The sequence below is a fragment of the Patella vulgata genome, chromosome 8 (assembly GCF_932274485.2).
Source record: "Patella vulgata chromosome 8, xgPatVulg1.2, whole genome shotgun sequence".
NCBI lineage: Eukaryota > Metazoa > Mollusca > Gastropoda > Patellidae > Patella > Patella vulgata.
In genome coordinates this window covers 8,311,278-8,331,665 of record NC_065886.2, presented here as the reverse complement: position 1 = coordinate 8,331,665, position 20,388 = coordinate 8,311,278, and positions in this window count along the sequence as shown.

The following is a 20,388-nucleotide window of genomic DNA, read 5'->3' as shown; positions in this document are numbered from 1 at the left end:
TGCGACCTCTAGCGGGTCCACAACCTAAGTATTGCATGCTTATTATACTATTTGCGTAAAGGGAAGCGGTCATTTTGTTACACAGTCCAGGTCCGATTTTCACGAAATTAAAACTCAGTTGTAATTATGATGTAAGGTTGAATGTTTGTTTTTAAATCAGTGAAAACGTGTACGTATAAAAACAGTCCAACTACCGAACTAAAATCTAGTTGATATCCTTTACCAGGAATTTGTGTACCTCCCCGGTTACCGTGTTCGCGTTCTTGAGTAACCGACCTATATTAATGTTTGATGAATTAAGTCGATAAACTCGAACATTGAATAGAATATCAATAAATATAGATAAAAATAATACATCTAATCAACGAATACACTTATACAGCAAAAGGTTCATCAATATATTATTAATGGTGAAACCCTAATAAAATCTGACTCGTATTTCAGCACTCAAAGAGATCGAAACGGGATATACTTATTAAAAATTGATTATCACATACAGCGTCTAGCTATATTTATATAATTATTATCAAGACTAGCATTGTCATTTCAAAGAAGTTTAATGATGGAGGTGACACAATACTTCATGTTAGGTATAACCTTTCTGATAGACACACAAACAATTGTTGAAACGCACATGTTCTGTACCGACACAAGTCTTCTACACAATGTTACCATAGGTCAGATGTTACCCAATCATAAAATACAGAGTTTCTCAGCTTCAGGATTAATGATCTGTGCTAGAGAATGTGTTTATCAGAGCAACTGTTTATCTTTTAATTTTGATACTGAATCTGGACAATGCGAATTAACACGGGTCGTAGCTGGATCAAGTCTACCTCTAGTTTCAAAGCCTAGATATTTGTATGCCACAAAGTCAGATTGGGTGACTGCTTTAGCTGAGAACTGTCAGAATGTAAACTGCCCACCCAATCATATATGTGTTCCTAGCAAAACAGGGAACATCTGTGTAGTGAATGATTGTGGAATACCCCCTGTAATCGAATTCGGTTCGAGTGCTGAATATAGAGGAACGGTAATTGGTTACACAGCCACATATAACTGCTCTGGGATTGGGGTGAAAGCTGAAGTCGCGACCTTGACCTGTTCCGATAAGGGGACATGGGAAGGGCGATGTTGTAGAAGAGTTTCCTCCTGTGAAGACGTCCAGGATTGTAATTCAAGCTACGTTGATGGCGAATACTGGTTATATCCTAATGCATTTGGTAATGATGAAAGAGTGAAGGTGTACTGTCATGGATTGGCCACAGACAGCCCTGTTAATTACATTACATTACCTAAAGAGAACAGGATTCTGTGGCCACACAAGAAAGCGGTTGGTTCTAGTTGTACCCTTGTAACAACAGATCGTACAGATAGTGGCGAGTCAGTATTTGATAAAATTCGAATTACAACAAGTAACATGGCTATAAACCAAAGTGATTACCAATTTGCCCGTCTTTTGTCGGGGATTAATCACGAGTACGGAAATGCCAGAGATTGCAGCAATACAAATGGTGCATGTGCCCGTGCCGTAATTGGATATTTTAAGATAGACACAAGCGAAACCGGATTAATAATTAATACAACTGCTGTGTGGCGGAACACCACTTACTGGTTTGGAATGAAATATTTTAACAGAAGTAGTGATCATGTTATTGAAGCGGTTTGTGGGGGCTGGTGCGGTGGGTGTTTTGCTGAAACACCCCTTACGCTTGAACTAGATAACAGTACAGTCCTTCCTGATGGATCTGCTGTAGATGTAACTTGTAGATTCAACAATTGAAGTGGATACTAGTAAAAACATCCCTGGCGAGTCTGCTAACAAGAATATCAGTGGGTTCAACGTGCGACCATCAAATAATGAGGTCTTTACTTAACAGTAGTATATATTTTCGTTTCACGATGTGTAGAACAGCCTGACAATGTGTTTCTTTTATAAACATTTCAGAGTACGCATTGTTTAACATTAAAACATTTGTACATACGTTGCCTTTATAGATTTATTACATAGTTCGTATTGTTTACCATTGAAATATTTATACAGCACTTGATTTTATACATTCACGATTGTAGCCACATCTTTGTGATTTATAGGTAACTTCTGCTAGTTCTATTATTACTTTCTGAGCCACTGTGACTCATTGTGTAAGACGTTGGCTCGCCAACCTGGAGTTACCGTGTTAGATCCCGACGTTGGTTTAGAAAGTTCAATTAATATATAAACATTTTTATGGAGTATTAAATGAGTTAAAAATTAAATGTAAAATAATTTTTATAATTCGTGCTATTTTTCTCCAAGTTGGTCGATAGGTTCAACTGTCTCAATCTTTAAAGCGAGAATTTCATATTTTCTAAGAAAGTCAAAACATAATTATTTCTATGTCTTTTGCTCAATAGACAATTGGTTGTCAACTCACTATTATACGATCATAGGTATCATTCTCACACTTAAAAATCATTCACCCCGAAAATAATAACCATTACCTCCCTTGCTTTTCTATTCCCCCCCCCCCCCCATGGAATAGCTATCTTCAACCGTTTGAATTTGAAGTTGAAAATGATATGTTTGCAAATTTCTCAACTGGCAATAGTGAATTATAGGAATAATAGGATTATTCTTTAACAAGGTAGGACTGTTTATAGATACCATCTATTTTAAGGCTTTATTTTAATACATTTTAAAAATATAACTTAAAAATATGAAATCGCTTTAACAAGAGAGATGTTAACAACGCTGATAACTATAGAGAAATAAGGTAAAATATTTATCAATCAAATATGACGCAGAACATACGCACAGTTAACCATACATTATGAAAGAGCTAAATCTGCCTATTGCTGGTCTTTCTTTAGGTCTGCAATGTTATGTAAATTATTAATTAGACATTAATTAACTTATCCAGACCATAATCAACTCTCGATTTCATCGCTAGCCTGCGATATTTACTGGATTGGGATCCCATTTGCTGCTCAACTTTCATGATTAAATCTAGAAATGGATAATCGAGACTATGTTTATCGTACCGACTTCAGTAAGAGCTAAATCTGCCTATTGCTGGTCTTTCTTTAGGCCTGAAATGTAATCTAAATTATTAATTAGACATTAATTAACTTATCCAGACCATAATCAACTCTCGATTTCATCGCTAGCCTGCGATATTTACTGGATTAGGATCCCATTTGCTGCTCAATTTTCATTCTTGATTAAATCATGAAATGGATAATCGAGACTATGTTTATTGTACCGACTTCAGTAATGATGATCGAGGCTAGGCCAATGATTCAATCGCTAAATTCTCGGTTCAGAGTGGATCAATTTGACTGAACTTTTCAGCAAATTCCCTTTACATTATCTAGTTTGTAACTATTATAGTTAGAACTGCCACCTTTATATCTATAATGTACCTTTAAGTTTTATATCTATAATGTATCATTAAGTTTAAAGAAAATATATGTCAGCTACTGATGCTATAAATTTTGTTCCCTGCATTATCTAATTAATAAAAATAAATGACTTTATTACTGATTTGTGGATTTTAGGAAAGTTTTTGACTTTGTAAATAGACATAATTTATGGCACAAAGTATTAAAACAAGGCGTTAAGGGACGTATTTTTAACATTATCGAGTCACTTTATGACAATGTCAAGTGCGGTGTCAAATACGATAATTGACTTTCGACAACGTTTTAATGTTCAAATGGATTAATTTAAGGCGAGGTGTTATCCTCGATATTATTTTCCGTGTAGGTTAAGGTATACTTACATCATTATGGTAAATTTAATATTATGTAGACACGCGGAGCGAACCAAGGACAAAAATCACTTTTACGCTTATCTAATACATGCAAATCATTTCAACACTGAAACAAAACGATCACTCTTCGATACATACGTCAAAACAATTTTAATTTACGGTTCTGTGATTGGGGGTATACATTCGGCAAGCGCAACTGCAAAATTACATTTATTCTTTTTTTTTAAAGTACATAGCGTCCGAAAAACAACTTGTAATAGTATGATTTATAATAAACTCCGTAAGTACGACTTCAGCAACAGAACTACCGATAAGAAAAGAACCATAAAATAATAATTAAATTGGCCACAGCGCCTGATCTAATTAGAAATAAAATGTTGTTTAATGGCATGTCCGCTCCAACCGAGCTATATTGCGCCAAACATGGTGAGTTTAACGAAACAAATTAAAACAATATCACAGAGATGGATCCTATTAGAATTTAATCTGTTATAGATTATGCAATTACATCTGCTAAAAACTAAAGTCATTCGGTATTCGCATACAACCCCTTTTGACAGCGTCTGGTACCAGCCTTGACAGTATTGCGAATACTCCTTTCTTTAGGACTCCACCATGGGCTGTATCTCCCCCAAAGATTGACAGTGTTCCAATCTTTCTTTAGATGGTTCTAAAGATGGTGTTGATGCTGCCATCTGAGACCATTTCTGCGTGTCTTCCACCTGCTGCTTCAATATTTACAGCTGAGCTCCAGGCCATTCTTCAGGCAATGGAGTTCATTCAATCATCGCATCTATTACAGCACATCACCTTTACCGATTCGGTCATACGCCAGTGTGCTATGAGGGAAATTTTGCCCGTGCAGTGACACTATGGCCTACTCTTTTATCGAATTCCAACTACCAAGGGATCTTTACGTGCACGCCGATGTATACACGGGACCTCGGGTTTTCGTATGATTCGAACGACTAGACAGCTGTCCTTGTCAGACCCTCCGTCATGCGCCACTGACAAGGGCAAACCACGTCGAAATATGCTGATGAACTTTCTCAGCCAATGCAGGGATTGAACACGCGAGCCAGCGTCTTACCCACTTTGCCCCCCCCCCCCAACCCCGCAAACAAAAGAACCACGTGAATTTGCCATTTACCTTTTCTACAATGACTTAAAATGTTAACATTTAACACACGTAAATGTGTTTCTTTCAGAATATGGCCAATATTACAGACCTACATAATAATTTTAATTAAAATTATTAATGTGTCAATTTTGTATTACTTATTACATGTATATTTAGAACATTCATATTTATTTGAATAAATTCAAATATTTTTAAAAGATAATCTCGTTTACTATATTTGTTGCCAATTCCCATTGACAAATTGGAGGGGGAGGGGGCTGATAGGCTTCTAATATTCAATATTTAAGATAAAATACATATTTTAACGATTCGTGTGCCAGAATGTATTTGACTCGATGAACAAGACTAACCATATCCCACTAGTCAATGCAGTAGTAATTAAAGATTACTTGTAGGCTGGAATAACCAGACACCCTAGACTGCCATTCGATAAGGATTCCTCGCGTAATTCGTCGAACTTAACTGAATTGAAATTAGTGTAATAACAGAAACGATTAAATGTAATTCATATATACATTCACATTACATTATATGAATTTAATTCATTAGTGTCAATTTCTATGTCTAAAATATTGGCGATTTAAATCCTATCAGTATGTAATACCAAGATTGTGCACCCTCTAGAGGTCACAATTATTCTCCTTTCGATATTCCCGCATATCGGAGAATAATTTTGTGAATTATGGCCCCTAGTTGCACGATAAATCACGTTTTTAGCCCGTGGTCCTTCTCCAGATCGCCATGTTAATCCAATTAAAAGAAATACTAATATATCACCATTATACCATAATAACAGCTGAGTAACTTACTGGATTATGACCCCTGATTTTCCCAAAAATCTTCTTTTTTTTAGTTTGTTCTCTGTCTAAACTCTTTCAAAATATGGGCGTATCGTGCCTGCTAACCGCTGGTTTGCTTATGCATTGTATTTTTATACGTCCACATTGACTGACCGTCTTGAAACTGACCGTTTTGTGTGTGTCTGTTACGCTTACATGTCGCAATTCTTAACACTCCTTTTGAAACTTGGCATTGTTTTGGGGAATTCCCACCCCGAGTGGCTCACCCACTTCCATTTTGTCTGTGTGTTGCCGTGAAACCTGGCATAGTATTCCTTATAGCCCAAGGACGGCAAGGAGCAGAGCCATGCCCAATTTACCTGTTTATTGTATACAGGCCGAAATTCTGAATGGGTCATCTTGGAACTTGGCATATATATTCATTATAGCCTAAGATTGCCAACTATTGATTTAGGTGCATGGAGAGGTCGCAGTAAGGCAAAAATCCGCGTTTTTCACGCAATTTCTTCAAAATAAACGCAAATATTGACGGAAGTTGCGTAATTTACGCTCAGAAAATTTCCCGACATAAGAATAATAAGGTTATGTCTAGATAATCGATAAAATCTTTAGACAACCGATAAAAATGAAACGAAATTAAATGGGGTTTAACGTCCTACTCCTATACTGGGCGAATGAAGACGGACATACGCCATACAGTGTGCTATAAGGGAAATTTTGCCCGGGCAGCGGCACTATCGCCTACTCTTATATCGAATTCCAACTGCCAAGGGATCTTTTACGTGCATTCTAATGTATACACGGGACCTCGGTTTTTCGTCTCATCCGAAGGACTAGACAACTGTCCTTGTCAGGCCCTCCGTTCTGCACCACTGACAAGGGGAAACCACGTTGGAAAATCAGGATGAACTTTCTCGGCCAATGCAGGGATCGAACACCCGACCTCCAGTCTAGCGAGCCAGCGTCTTAACCACCTAGCTACCGTGGCTCCCCCCGATAAAAGTATTCTATTTATATCTTTGTTGTAGGGTGTACACCACGTCATCAATCTATGCGCTTCACGCTGCGTTTACACACCTCTACTGCACTCGGCAGACCTCAGCAGATTCTAGTACCCTGCATCTAGCTAGATGTAGAGTACCGGAATCTGCCGAGATTTGCCGAGTGACCGCTACTGTAGTCTCCGTGGGTTTTTATAACCAGACATTCAATAACTACACTATTGTGCCAATAAAAAGACTGGATAAGTTTTCGAAAAAATTCGTCTGCTAGGTTACTATACTTCTTGGTACGCAAAATCATCCATTTTCTAACACTTACTGTAGTAATTGAATTGATTATATCAATAAGTATGGCTTCTGATGTACCGAGACAAAGAACATTAACCAATTTCTTTAAAGCGAGAATTTCATATTTTCTAAGAAAGTTAAAACATAATTATTTCATGTCTTTTGCTCAATAGGTTATCAACACACTATTATACGACCATGGGCATTATTTCCCACCCTTCAAAATCATTGACACAGGAAATAATAACGCAATTACCTCCCTTGTTTTCCTATTGCCTTCATGCATTAGCCATCTTCAAACGTTGGAATTTGAAGTTGAAAATGATATTTTTGCCATTTTCCTAGCTGGCAATAGTGAATTATAGGATTAATAGGATTATTCTTTAACAAGGTAGGACTGTTTATGTAAACCATCTATTTTAAGCTATATTTTAATAAATTTTAAAAATATAACTTAAAAATATGAAATTGCAACTTTAAAACAGGCAATCCCGAAAGTACTCAGAACGAAAATGTATCTAAAGACGACCGAATGCCTAATGACAATTTTACAACCATTATGGATCTCTAGCGTCGGACCGGTGTACCCGAATTACAAAATTCACATCTATAAGCACAATTCAAAAGTTACCGAGATGCAGGATGCCATAGCTGTAATGATCAGAGAGAAACAAAAGGACGACATCAAAGTCCTTACTTGGGCGTTATTGTTGACGAAGCAGTAAACATAACCGTCGACAAAAAGTTGATCATTTATTTAAGAATAATAAACGATCTGAAACCCAAATCAGTTTTCTTAACAAACATGTTATGCCGAGAATCGTTTATTGTATGGCAAAACACGACATGCCTAATGACAATCTTACAACCATTATGGATCTCTAGCGTCGGACCGGTGTACCCGAATTACAAAATTCACATCTATAAGCACAATTCAAAAGTTACCGAGATGCAGGATGCCATAGCTGTAATGATCAGAGAGAAACAAAAGGACGACATCAAAGTCCTTACTTGGGCGTTATTGTTGACGAAGCAGTAAACATAACCGTCGACAAAAAGTTGATCATTTATTTAAGAATAATAAACGATCTGAAACCCAAATCCGTTTTCTTAACAAACATTACAGTACAAAATGGTACTGCGGAAACTATAACAAATACAATAAAAGATGTATCATAAAATTATGAAATAGATCTAAAAAAAAGTAGTTGGTCTAGGTTCTGACAGAGCATCCGTCATCACAGGCCGCGAAAATGGGGTGGGGAAAAGGTTAAAAGATTTAAACTCGTACTTGATCCATCTCCACTGTTGTGCACATCGTGTTGGATTAGCCTCAAACGATGCCAGTAAACAATCAAACAAAATATCAGACTACAAAATGAACGTAAATTCTATCTACATATTCTTTGAACATTCGGCAAATAGGCATAGTCGTTTGAAAACACCCAATCAAATTCTTAATAACGATGATGTTTTGAGCCTTAAGTTGACGTGTTCGACAAGGTGGCTAAGTCTACACAAAACCGTTAAAGGCATTTTTACAAATTGGCCAGCGATATGCATGGTACTAGAAGATGCCGTTACAAATGCTACGGCAGATGGACTATGTAAGTTGGCGAAATCGTATTCCTTTATTGCCATAACTTGTCTTTTGGTGGATATCCTACCAATATTAGACAGATTATCACTTATTTTCCAAAAGGAAAATGTTATTATCTCTACAATAAAACCTGTGGTGACTTCATCAATCGAAGAGTTTGAAAATTTAAAAGCCAGTTTAGGACAATATGAGAAACAATTTTCTGATGAACTAGATGCCTCTGGCAGTTACAGAAATCGTGTGCCGACATATATTCAAAAACTTGCGTTCAATGTCGAAAGGATTCGATTTATCAATCATTTGATTTCATTCTTAACACTTCGTTTTCCTAACGAAGATTTATCCGTCCTTAACTCACTGGACTAACTTTTAAATCCAATTCACTATCCAAATGATGTATCTATTAAACAATATGGTATTGCACAATTAGAAGTCGTCTGTGAACATTTTTCCGAGATTCTAGATATTTTTGAATTAAAGGCGGAATTTTCCCAAATGAAACAGTTATTCGAGCTTCTGGGGCAGATAATCTGCTTTCTGCGTGTACTTTGTTCCTTTCTGATATGAAGGAATTGTTTCCCCAATTTGGCAGCCATTGTACTTTGTCATACCCATTACGAGCGTTCCCGCTGAACGGGGATTTAGTTGTCAAAACAGGATCAAAAGTAAACTTAGGAGTCGTTTAACGGAAGCCCATGCAGAGAATTTGATGCTAATATCAATGGAGGTCCTTCTGATTCAGACTTAGATGATGTCAAACTGAATAGAGCTGCACATATATTTAAATCCAATACATCAAGAATAATATAACTTAACATTTTATTAAGCATTGGTCTGGCTATCGGCCTACGCGATTGTGCCGTGGCTTTATGGTAGTAAGTTATTTGTAAATACATGTAAATCGTTTGAATATGGAAATAAACCATTTTAATTAAAATTCATTAAACATATTTCCTCTTATTTCAGTCATTTAAGTTCATGGCAGTAAGCCTATACGTAGCTATTCTGAGACACCCCCTCAATTGCCGCGCTGGAAGCACATTTCATACAAGTCTTTGGATTGGCTAGTACACGATAAACATTCAGCCAATCAAATACTGGCTTTCGTTGAGATTCAGTGTGATCTTTACTTCAAGTTGAACTGAAAGATTGAAATCGCTATGCTGTCAACCATACATATGCCGCCATCCTCTAGTCTTCATTAAACTAAATACAATATCAATCAAATAAGTACGCTTAATATACGGTTGGTAAAACAATGATTTTACTTGCTTCTATTGACTATTTTAAGAGGTTCTAAGACACGCAGATAAAAGATGCAAAAACACAAAATTTTAGAATGTCGGCGTATTTTAACGCAACTCGAAATTGATCCACTGCGACCTCTGGGTGCATGTCCTTAGCCCCTGTGTCAGAGCTATGCCCAATTTTGGTATTTTCATGTCTACAGGCTGGAATTCTGAATGGATCATCTTGGAACTTTGGGAGAAGCGTTTTACATAGGCTAGGCCTGTTCCCCAATCGCATTCAGACATCCTGAATAAAAATATTGTTTATAAAAAAAAACTTGGCATATTTATTCCTTATACCACACCCACTTTTTTGTGTTTTGATTATACTCTACAGGTTGCAATTATTAACAGATTTTGTTTAGGTATGGCATGAGCAATCCTTTCAATAACAGAGTTGTAGTACCTATTTATACTGTTCAATGTACAGCCCCCAGGGGCAGACCTACGAACAATTTTAGTGTTTTATCATCTACAGAATGCAATTCTGAATGGATCATTCCCTATACCGTAAGGACAGCAACTGTCTATTCTGGTGTAAGCCCCCGACCCCCCGGGAGGGCGGGTCACATCCACCTTTTTTGTTAATATTTACTCTGTAAATGTGGCAAAACTATCCCAAAGCCTAGCAACCATGAAATGAATCAGGAGATGCTATTGTATACGTGTGAAACATTATAGCTACGTCTACACTAGCAGCATTCACCGTCTACACTAGCCTTTTAAATCCCGGTTTTTTCCTAAAAGCCGGCTTTTTAAAATCCGGCAATTATTGAGGGATTTTTCAAATTCAAAAAGCCGGCTTTTTCAAAAAACCGGCAATTTTATGTGTGTAGACGGTAAATCCGGGATTTATCAAGTACCCGGATGTCATTCGTCCCGAGCTTCCGTACATTCATAACATTGGCATTGCTTCCGGTTCTAAGAAATTGCGGTAAATCTCAAATCCATCTATAGCCTAGCCTAAAATGGGTTAACGAGGAGTCTCAGACCAGTTGTTCATATAATTATCCCATAAATCCGAGGAAGTAGGGTATTTCCATATTCTCCCAGCTCTGCCATCAGGTAAACTCTCGATCATAGCCATGAAGGATGTTAGTCGAAAGTGTCTTCGACGGATATACAATCGCAATCGTCTTGCACGTCGTTTTCTCGCCCTCTTCCGTAAGTCTGTCAGCGATCTGCTATATTCCATAAGCTGGATATATAATTGCACCAAAGTAACCAAAGTAATCATTATTATTATATTATTATCTCTGCAAAATTGACTGAAGCCGATGGCGTAATAAATAAACCGGAAGTTCCACAAATAACGAAGGTCGGTGTTCATCGTCTTTTTCCGTTCAGTCAGTGTAGACGCTACACTTGAAAAAGCTGGGTTTTCAAAAAAACCGGGTTTTTAAAAAGCCGGCTTTTTCAAGCCTAGTGTAGACGAAGCTTATGCGTGTACAATTTTACTATTTAACCCCTGTACTATTATGTTTTCAATGGGTTTAAATTTGATATTTGGTAAGAACAGTTCTTCCTTTTCTTTTCAGCTTTTAAGATACATGCTATTATATCGGTTTTTGCCATCTGAGCCACAGAATTAGCTCTACATATATGATGTCACGACGGCCTTGTTAAACAGATCGCATATTAACTCTTGATAGTCTCGATTACTGTCTATCGTTTAAATTATCGTTTAATTATTTACTATACTGTCTATCGTTTTAATTATTTACTGTAACTACAAACAAATAATTTGTACAGTTTAGTCGCCCAACTATAATATTTTTATATTTTATAGTGAAAGTTTTTCTGTTCTTTTCAGCGTTTGTTTTCTTTGTATATAATTGCTATGTTTGTAATAACTTTTCGGAATATCAATGGGAGTAGTCAGAAAATTCATACTCTGAATGGACAGAGAACAAGCTAAATTAAAGCGATTACGGGTTCCATAATCCAGGATTTTGCGGCCCGGCATCATCCACCGAGGTATTTCGGATATAAAAATGTATTTCGGTTTCATGACGATTTGCGACCTCTAGCGGGTTCACAACCTTAGTATTGCATGCTTATTATACTATTTGCGTAAAGGGAAGCGGTCATTTTATCACACAGTCCAGGTCCGATTTCCAGGAAATTAAAACTCCGTTGTAATTATGGTGTAACGGTGAATGTTTTTTTTTTAAAAAAAAAATTAGTGAAAACGTGTACGGATAAACACAGTCAAACTACCGAACTAAAATCTAGTTGATATCCTTCACCAGGAATTTTTTGTACCCCCCCCCCCCCGGTTACCGTGTTCGCGTTCTTGAGTGATCGACCTATATTAATGTTTGATGAATATTATCCAACAAAGCGATCAGTTCTTCGTCACAACAGAATTAAGTCGATAAACTCGAACATTGTGTCCGTATGAATAGAATATCAAAAGATATAGATAACAATAATACATCTAATCAACGAATACACTTATACAACAAACGGCCCATCAATATATTATTTATTGGAGACCCTTGCTATACTGTATTTCAAACAAAAAAAAAAACAACAACTAGAACTAGGATGCAGTGATGACGGGTTTCACCGGTTACACGTTACCCTTGAACTGATGTCACTTACCGTACCAACAGATCCGTTAAAGAGATTACCACCTAAGTATTGCACACGTGTTATACAATGGACGCAGAATTAGTCAATAAATCCAGCCGTATCTGTTCAAATTATACATTTGTTACTCTCGATACGATGACACCACTTCCGTTATCAACAAAATATTTAAATAGGATTACAGAAATAATGACTTCGATCTTTGCATGTCAGAAAATTGATTATAAATTAAAGAGAAAATAGCCCTTTATAAGGCCTCGTTAAATTGCGAAATATCTTAAAAAGTGATCCTGAAAAAACCTGGTTATTTCTTAACAAGGGAAGATGTTAGAAGCTATTTTCTGATATAGATCTGATCGTATTGATTTATTCTATATGTTTATTGGATCAAATATCATAATTTGAAATGAATAATAAATTTCACTAAATTTAAATAAAAACATTTGTTTCAGATGCTAAAAATACAGTTTTTGCCAAAATTATATTACTTAAGAAATTGTAAATTATGTGAGGCATCGCATGCTGAAAATTTTATGAACATCGAATAAAAATTGACGGTTTAATTTTGGGATATCTATATGACTGTATCGTTACATTTATATGTTGATTTAAACTAAAAATTAAAATCTTCAAAACGTAGCAAGTAATATCAGTTGAAAATAATATTGATTTCAAAGGTTAAAAATACTGTTTTAGACAAAATGGCTTCACTCCCGGTTACAATTAAAATTGTAATCAATTTGAAATAACGCACATTTGCTTTATGCATCAATTGGTTTGACTTTTGTGGAAAACCAATAATAATTGACTCTTTTTCGGGGAAAATAACATGAAAAGTGACTCGTGCAAAATTGCCTATTTTTCGGCAACTACTCATATTACAAACTAATTTTGACATTCATTGTCTTCGTATGGATTAATTGTACAATTATGAAAGTTACGAAGGAATATTTTAAAATATGAAAAGCAAGAATGGGTTGTAAATAGCCCATTTTCACCTTTAAATCGAAATGGCACAAATAAAAAACCGAAACCTTTTGTGCGCCTTTACGGGAACACCCTTTTACTTATATCAGATTTTTAAAAAAAATATTTGCTTTCCAAAGTTGATACTGAACTACCAAAATTGTAGTTGTTGGTAAAATCACGGAAGCTTTATCGGTAAAAAAATAAATAAAAGAAAATAATGTTGACATTCATTGTCTTCGTATTGATTAATTGTACAATTATGAAAGTTACGAAGGAATATTTTAAAATATGAAAAGCAAGAATTGGTTGGAAATAGCCCATTTTCACCTTTAAATCGAAATGGCACAAATACAAAACCGAAACCTTTTGTGCGCCTTTACGGGAACACCCTTTTACTTATAGGAGATTTAAAAAAAAAATATTTGCTTTCGAAAGTTGGTACAGAACTACCAAAATTGTAGTTGTTGGTAAAATCACGTCACTTCCAGTGCCGGCCGGAAGCTTTATCGGTAAAAAATAAATAAAAGAAAATGACTTAAGAGATCACGGAGCATATGAATTTTGTTTTATACAAATCGAACAATAAATAATTAATCTGGGACCGAAAACTGAATTAGCCAATGGCGGCTAAGGCAAACTACTAAGACAAAATGTTTTTACATTTTTGCTCAAGTCAGATGACCCTTTAATCCTGTGTAAATTGCTTTAAAAAATATTCATAAATAAAAAGTTATCTTGTAAATATTTAAATTTTAGGCGCCGTATTTCAACAAAGATTTGTCAAAAATCAAAATAAAAGTAGCGTAGCTCTGTGCCCCGACTCCGGCTGTCAAAAGGTACCGAAAGTTAAAATGAGACCAATATTGTTAAAATTACGGCAATATTTTTTGTAAAACAACTTCGATGATTCCAGACATTTCGCACTGTCGCAGAACGTTCACACCCACTTTTCCAGTAAAACCGAAGGCATCGCAACGATACGAAAAGCAATTGCCGAGATCTTATCAAAATAAAAAAATAAATAATAATAAGAAAAATAATCCCAACTAAATTAACAGTGTTTCACACAAGCTATGCAGTGTGAAACCCTAATAAAATATGATTCGTATTTCAGCACTCAATAGATCGAAACGGAATAGAATATACTTATTAAAAATTGATATCACATACAGAGTCTACATTTATATAATCATTATCAAGACTAGCATTGTCATTTCAAAGAAATTTAACGATGGAGGTGACACAATACTTCATGTTAGGTATAACCTTTCTGATAGATACACAAACAATTGTTGAAACGCACCTGATCTGTACCGACAAAAGCCTTCTACATAATGTTACCATAGGTCAGATGTTACCCAATCATAAAATACAAAGTTTCACAGCTCCAGGATTAATGATCTGTGCTAGAGAATGTGTTTATCAGACCAACTGTTTATCTTTTAATTTTGATACTGAATCTGGACGATGCGAATTAACACGGGTCGTAGCTGGATCAAGTCTACCTCTAGTTTCAAAGCTTAGATATCTCTATGCCACAAAGTCAGATTGGGTGACTGCTTTAGCTGAGAACTGTCAGAATGTGAACTGCCCACCCAATCATATATGTGTTCCTAGCAAAACAGGAAACATCTGTGTACTGAATGATTGTGGAATACCCCCTGTAATCGAATTTGGTTCGAGTGCTGAATATAGAGGAACGGTAATTGGTTACACAGCCACATATAACTGCTCTGGGATTGGGGTGAAAGCTGAAGTCGCGACCTTGACCTGTTCCGATAAGGGGACATGGGAAGGAGGATATTGCAGAAGAATTTCTTCTTGTAAAGACGTCCAGGATTGTGATTCAAGCTACGTGGATGGGGAATACTGGTTATATCCTAATGCATTTGGTAATGATAAAAGAGTCAAGGTGTACTGTCACGGATTGGCCACAGAGGGACCTGTGGATTACGTTACATTACCCAAAGAGAATAGGATTCTGTGGCCACACCAGAAAGCGGTTAGTTCTAGTTGTACCCTTGTAACAACAGATCGTACAGATAGCGGTGAGTCGGTATTTGATAAAATTCGAATTACAACAAGTAACATGGCTATAAACCAAAGTGACTACCAATTTGCCCGTCTTTTGTCGGGGATTAATCACGAGTACGGAAATGCTAAAGATTGCAGTAATCAAATTGGCTCATGTCGCCATGCCGTCATTGGATATGCCAAGATAGACACAAGGGAAACGGGACTGATTATAAATAGAACAGCTGTGTGGCAGAACCGTGGCCATACGTTTGGAATGAAATATTTTAACAGAAGTAGTGATCATGTTATTGAAGCTGTTTGTGGGGGCTGGTGCGGTGGGTGTTTTGCTGAAAAACCCCTTACGCTTGAACTAGATAACAGTACAATCCTTCAGGATGGATCTGCTACAGATGTAACTTGTAGATTCAACAATTGAAGTGGATACTAGTAGAAACACCCCTGGCGAGTCTGCTAACAAGAATATCAGTAGGTTCAACGTGCGGCCATCAAATAATGAGGTCTTTACTTAACAGTAGTATATATTTTCGTTTCACGATGTGTAAACAACCTGACAATATGTTTCTTTTATAAACATTTCAGAGTACGCATTGTTTAACATTAAAATATTTGTACATACGTTGACTTTATAGATTTATTACATAGTTCGTATTGTTTACCATTGAAATATTTATACAGCACTTTATTTTATACATTCACGATTGTAGCCACATCTTTGTGATTTATAGGTAACTTCTGCTAGTTCTATTATTACTTTCTCAGCCACTGTGACTCATTGTGTAAGACGTTGGCTCGCCAACCTGGAGTTCCTGTGTTAGATCCCGACGTTGGTTTAGAAAGTTCAATTAATATATAAACATTTTTATGGAGTATTAAATGAGTTAAAAATTAAATGTAAAATAATTTTTATAATTCGTGCTAATTTTCTCCAAGTTGGTCGATAGGTTCAACTGTCTCAATCTTTAAAGCGGGAATTTCATATTTTTTTTTAAGAAAGTCAAAACATAATTATTTCTATGTCTTTTGCTCAATAGACAATTGGTTGTCAACTCACTATTATACGATCATAGGTATCATTCTCACACTTAAAAATCATTCACCCCGGAAATATTAACCATTACCTCCCTTGCTTTTCTAATCCCCCCCCTCCATGGAATAGCTATCTTCAACCGTTTGAATTTGAAGTTGAAAATGATATGTTTGCAAATTTCTCAACTGGCAATAGTGAATTATAGGATAAATAGGATTATTCTTTAACAAGGTAGGACTGTTTATAGATACCATCTATTTTAAGGCTTTATTTTAATACATTTTAAAAATATAACTTAAAAATATGAAATTATCGCTTTAACAAGAGAGATGTTAACAACGCTGATAACTATAGAGAAATAAGGTAAAATATTTATCAATCAAATATGACGCAGAACATACGCACAGTTAACCATACATTATGAAAGAGCTAAATCTGCCTATTGCTGGTCTTTCTTTAGGTCTGTAATGTTATCTAAATTATTAATTAGACATTAATTAACTTATCCAGACAATAATCAACTCTCGATTTCATCGCTAGCCTGCGATATTTACTGGATTGGGATCCCATTTGCTGCTCAACTTTCATGATTATATCTAGAAATGGATAATCGAGACTATGTTTATCGTACCGACTTCAGTAAGAGCTAAATCTGCCTATTGCTGGTCTTTCTTTAGGCCTTAAATGTAATCTAAATTATTAATTAGACATTAATTAACTTATCCAGACCATAATCAACTCTCGATTTCATCGCTAGCCTGCGATATTTACTGGATTAGGATCCCATTTGCTGCTCAATTTTCATTCTTGATTAAATCATGAAATGGATAATCGAGACTATGTTTATTGTACCGACTTCAGTAATGATGATCGAGGCTAGGCCAATGATTCAATCGCTAAATTCTCGGTTCAGAGTGGATCAATTTGACTGAACTTTTCAGCAAATTCCCTTTACATTATCTAGTTTGTAACTATTATAGTTAGAACTGCCACCTTTATATCTATAATGTATCTTTATGTACCTTTAAGTTTTATATCTATAATGTACCTTTAAGTTTTATATCTATAATGTATCATTAAGTTTAAGAAAATATATGTCAGCTACTGATGCTATACATTTTGTTCCCTGCATTATCTAATTAATAAAAATAAATGACTTTATTACTGATTTGTGGATTTTAGGAAAGTTTTTGACTTTGTAAATAGACATAATTTATGGCACAAAGTATTAAAACAAGGCGTTAAGGGACGTATTTTTAACATTATCGAGTCACTTTATGACAATGTCAAGTGCGGTGTCAAATACGATAATTGACTTTCGACAGTGTTTTAATGTTCAAATGGATTAATTTAAGACGAGGTGTTATCCTCGATATTATTTTCCGTGTAGGTTAAAGTATACTTATATTATAAATGGCAAATTTAATATTACGCAGCATATAATGTTCACGATCAAACTCAGGTTTTGAAGTACCTGGTAGTGAAACTAGACACTAAGTTTCATCAAATTTATCTCTTAGCTTTGTCTCAAACGAAATATATTAATTATTGAACTCAGTCAATACATTCACCTAATTAACACCTATACCAAGTTTGAACATTCTAGCTCACTTCCGTAATTGTCTACAATACGCCACATTTAACCTTGAATTGTAAGACAAATCAGAAAATATTACAAGGATGTCAATTTTGCATTATTTCATTACCATGTCAATGCTCCTTGTCTACTCAAGAATTTTATTTGGCCGAAAATCTTGATACATGTGGTCAAAATCCATCCCATGTAACCAAGATGCATTCCGTAAACCGGGGTCTTTTGCAGCATTTCTTTTCTAACAAAGAACTTCTCGCTATTGCAGGGGATAGCATTAACATAACTAACCTTCCTAAGTTTCGTCTTTATAACCATCATATTTCCACTATCATTGCTAACGATAACAGCAGTGAACACCTGAGTTTGAGACCCGTAGTTAAAAGCGCGAAGCATAATGAAACAATATTCAAATCTCGTCAGAATCTATGCTTGACAGTCACATGGATACGAAATCAGCCCGTACTTTGTCAATTATAACAACACTTGGGTGTGTATTTATTTTGTAAATTTCGTACAATTACAGCTGCGCTGTTATTAGTCAAGAAGGTACAGTCCGCATCGTTGACTGATTCCAGTAAGGGCGATAATAGTTCATTGGTTCATTTTGACATTCTCACTATTGTCGTGTATTTGATTGTTAAACGTCGTAGAAACAATACGCTTTTAATAAAATAAAATAAAACGAACAACCCAAAACGGTATAGGAAAAATAGTTTAATCAGCAAATGGACTGTTAACCGTGTACAAAATACACGACAAACATAGTAACAGGTGTCCGGAAGAGTAAGCTTACCCTGTCTGGCGCCACATGCGCCATAGCTGCATCCAACCCATTAGACGAAATCTCTGTAAAATAGCGTAATTGGCCAATGGACTATCTGTATGCAAAATGCACGTTATGAACAGTGTTAACAAGATGTCGTAGACAAAATCAGGAAAATAGTATACGCGTCAATTAAATATATCACTATGTCCCGCCCACTATGATATCATTCACCCTTCCACTCTCGATAAAATTTCTGTCACTTGTAACCCCCTACCTTATCTTAATATTAACTGGCCAAACTTTCAAGCCATTAACAAACTAACCGCTAACTCTCATCCTATACCAAATGGCTTCCGCATGTCTTTCTATGACGCCTTGACATAACGATCATTTTTGAAAAAGCGATATACAGCGTATTATATAGTGGTACGAAAGAGAGAAATGGAGTTTTGAAGTACACTCGACACATACTAGGTCATTTCGGAAAAAACATATGGTTCAATTTTATTTTAATAATTCGCTTGCGCGCAGTGGGGGAACCAGGAGATTCCGACAGAGAAAAACCACAAATGACAAACCTTCTGGTCCAACCCGCATGCATTAACCATTGTAGTACTATGGTCTTTGCGATTATATTGTATCTTTAACTGATTTCTAGGTTCACATACACATATTGTATAGATGTCCTGTCGCATATGCACTAAAAAATGAGTGACAGGTTGATGCATAAGAAGAGTTATAAAACAAAAACATAGCTGGTTCTATGTGCCAATAAATATCACCAGATCCCACGTGATTGGAAAATTACGATTGCATCATTTGGCTTAAGTAACCAATCAAATCAGTAAGTCCAAAGATTAGGGGTCATGAATAACCTGATCAGTGTGTGATGTCCATATGGGTCCTATAAAAGAGACCCTGCAGGGCCTTTAAGATTAGATATCATTGGTTTCTGGAGAGATCAACACCCCGAGTTCCCGATGACTTTTCTTGTACCTCAGTATTGATTTCATCTGAATGTCCTGGTTCTGTCAATATAGTATTTCTCAATGGTAATTGATCTTCAATATTGTTGACTTTTTTCTTAATGATAATTCCAGGTGACTGTGTAAATTGCTTTAAAAAATATTCATAAATAAAAAGTTATCTTGTAAAAATTTAAATTTTAGGCGCCGTATTTCAACAAAGATTTGTCAAAAATCAAAATAAAAGTAGCGTAGCTCTGTGCCCTGACTCCGGCTGTCAAAAGGTACCGAAAGTTAAAATGAGACCAATATTGTTAAAATTACGGCAATATTTTTTGTAAAACAACTTCGATGATTCCAGACATTTCGCACTGTCGCAGAACGTTCACACCCACTTTTCCAGTAAAACCGAAGGCATCGCAACGATACGAAAAGCAATTGCCGAGATCTTATCAAAATAAAAAAATAAATAATAATAAGAAAAATAATCCCAACTAAATTAACAGTGTTTCACACAAGCTATGCAGTGTGAAACCCTAATAAAATATGATTCGTATTTCA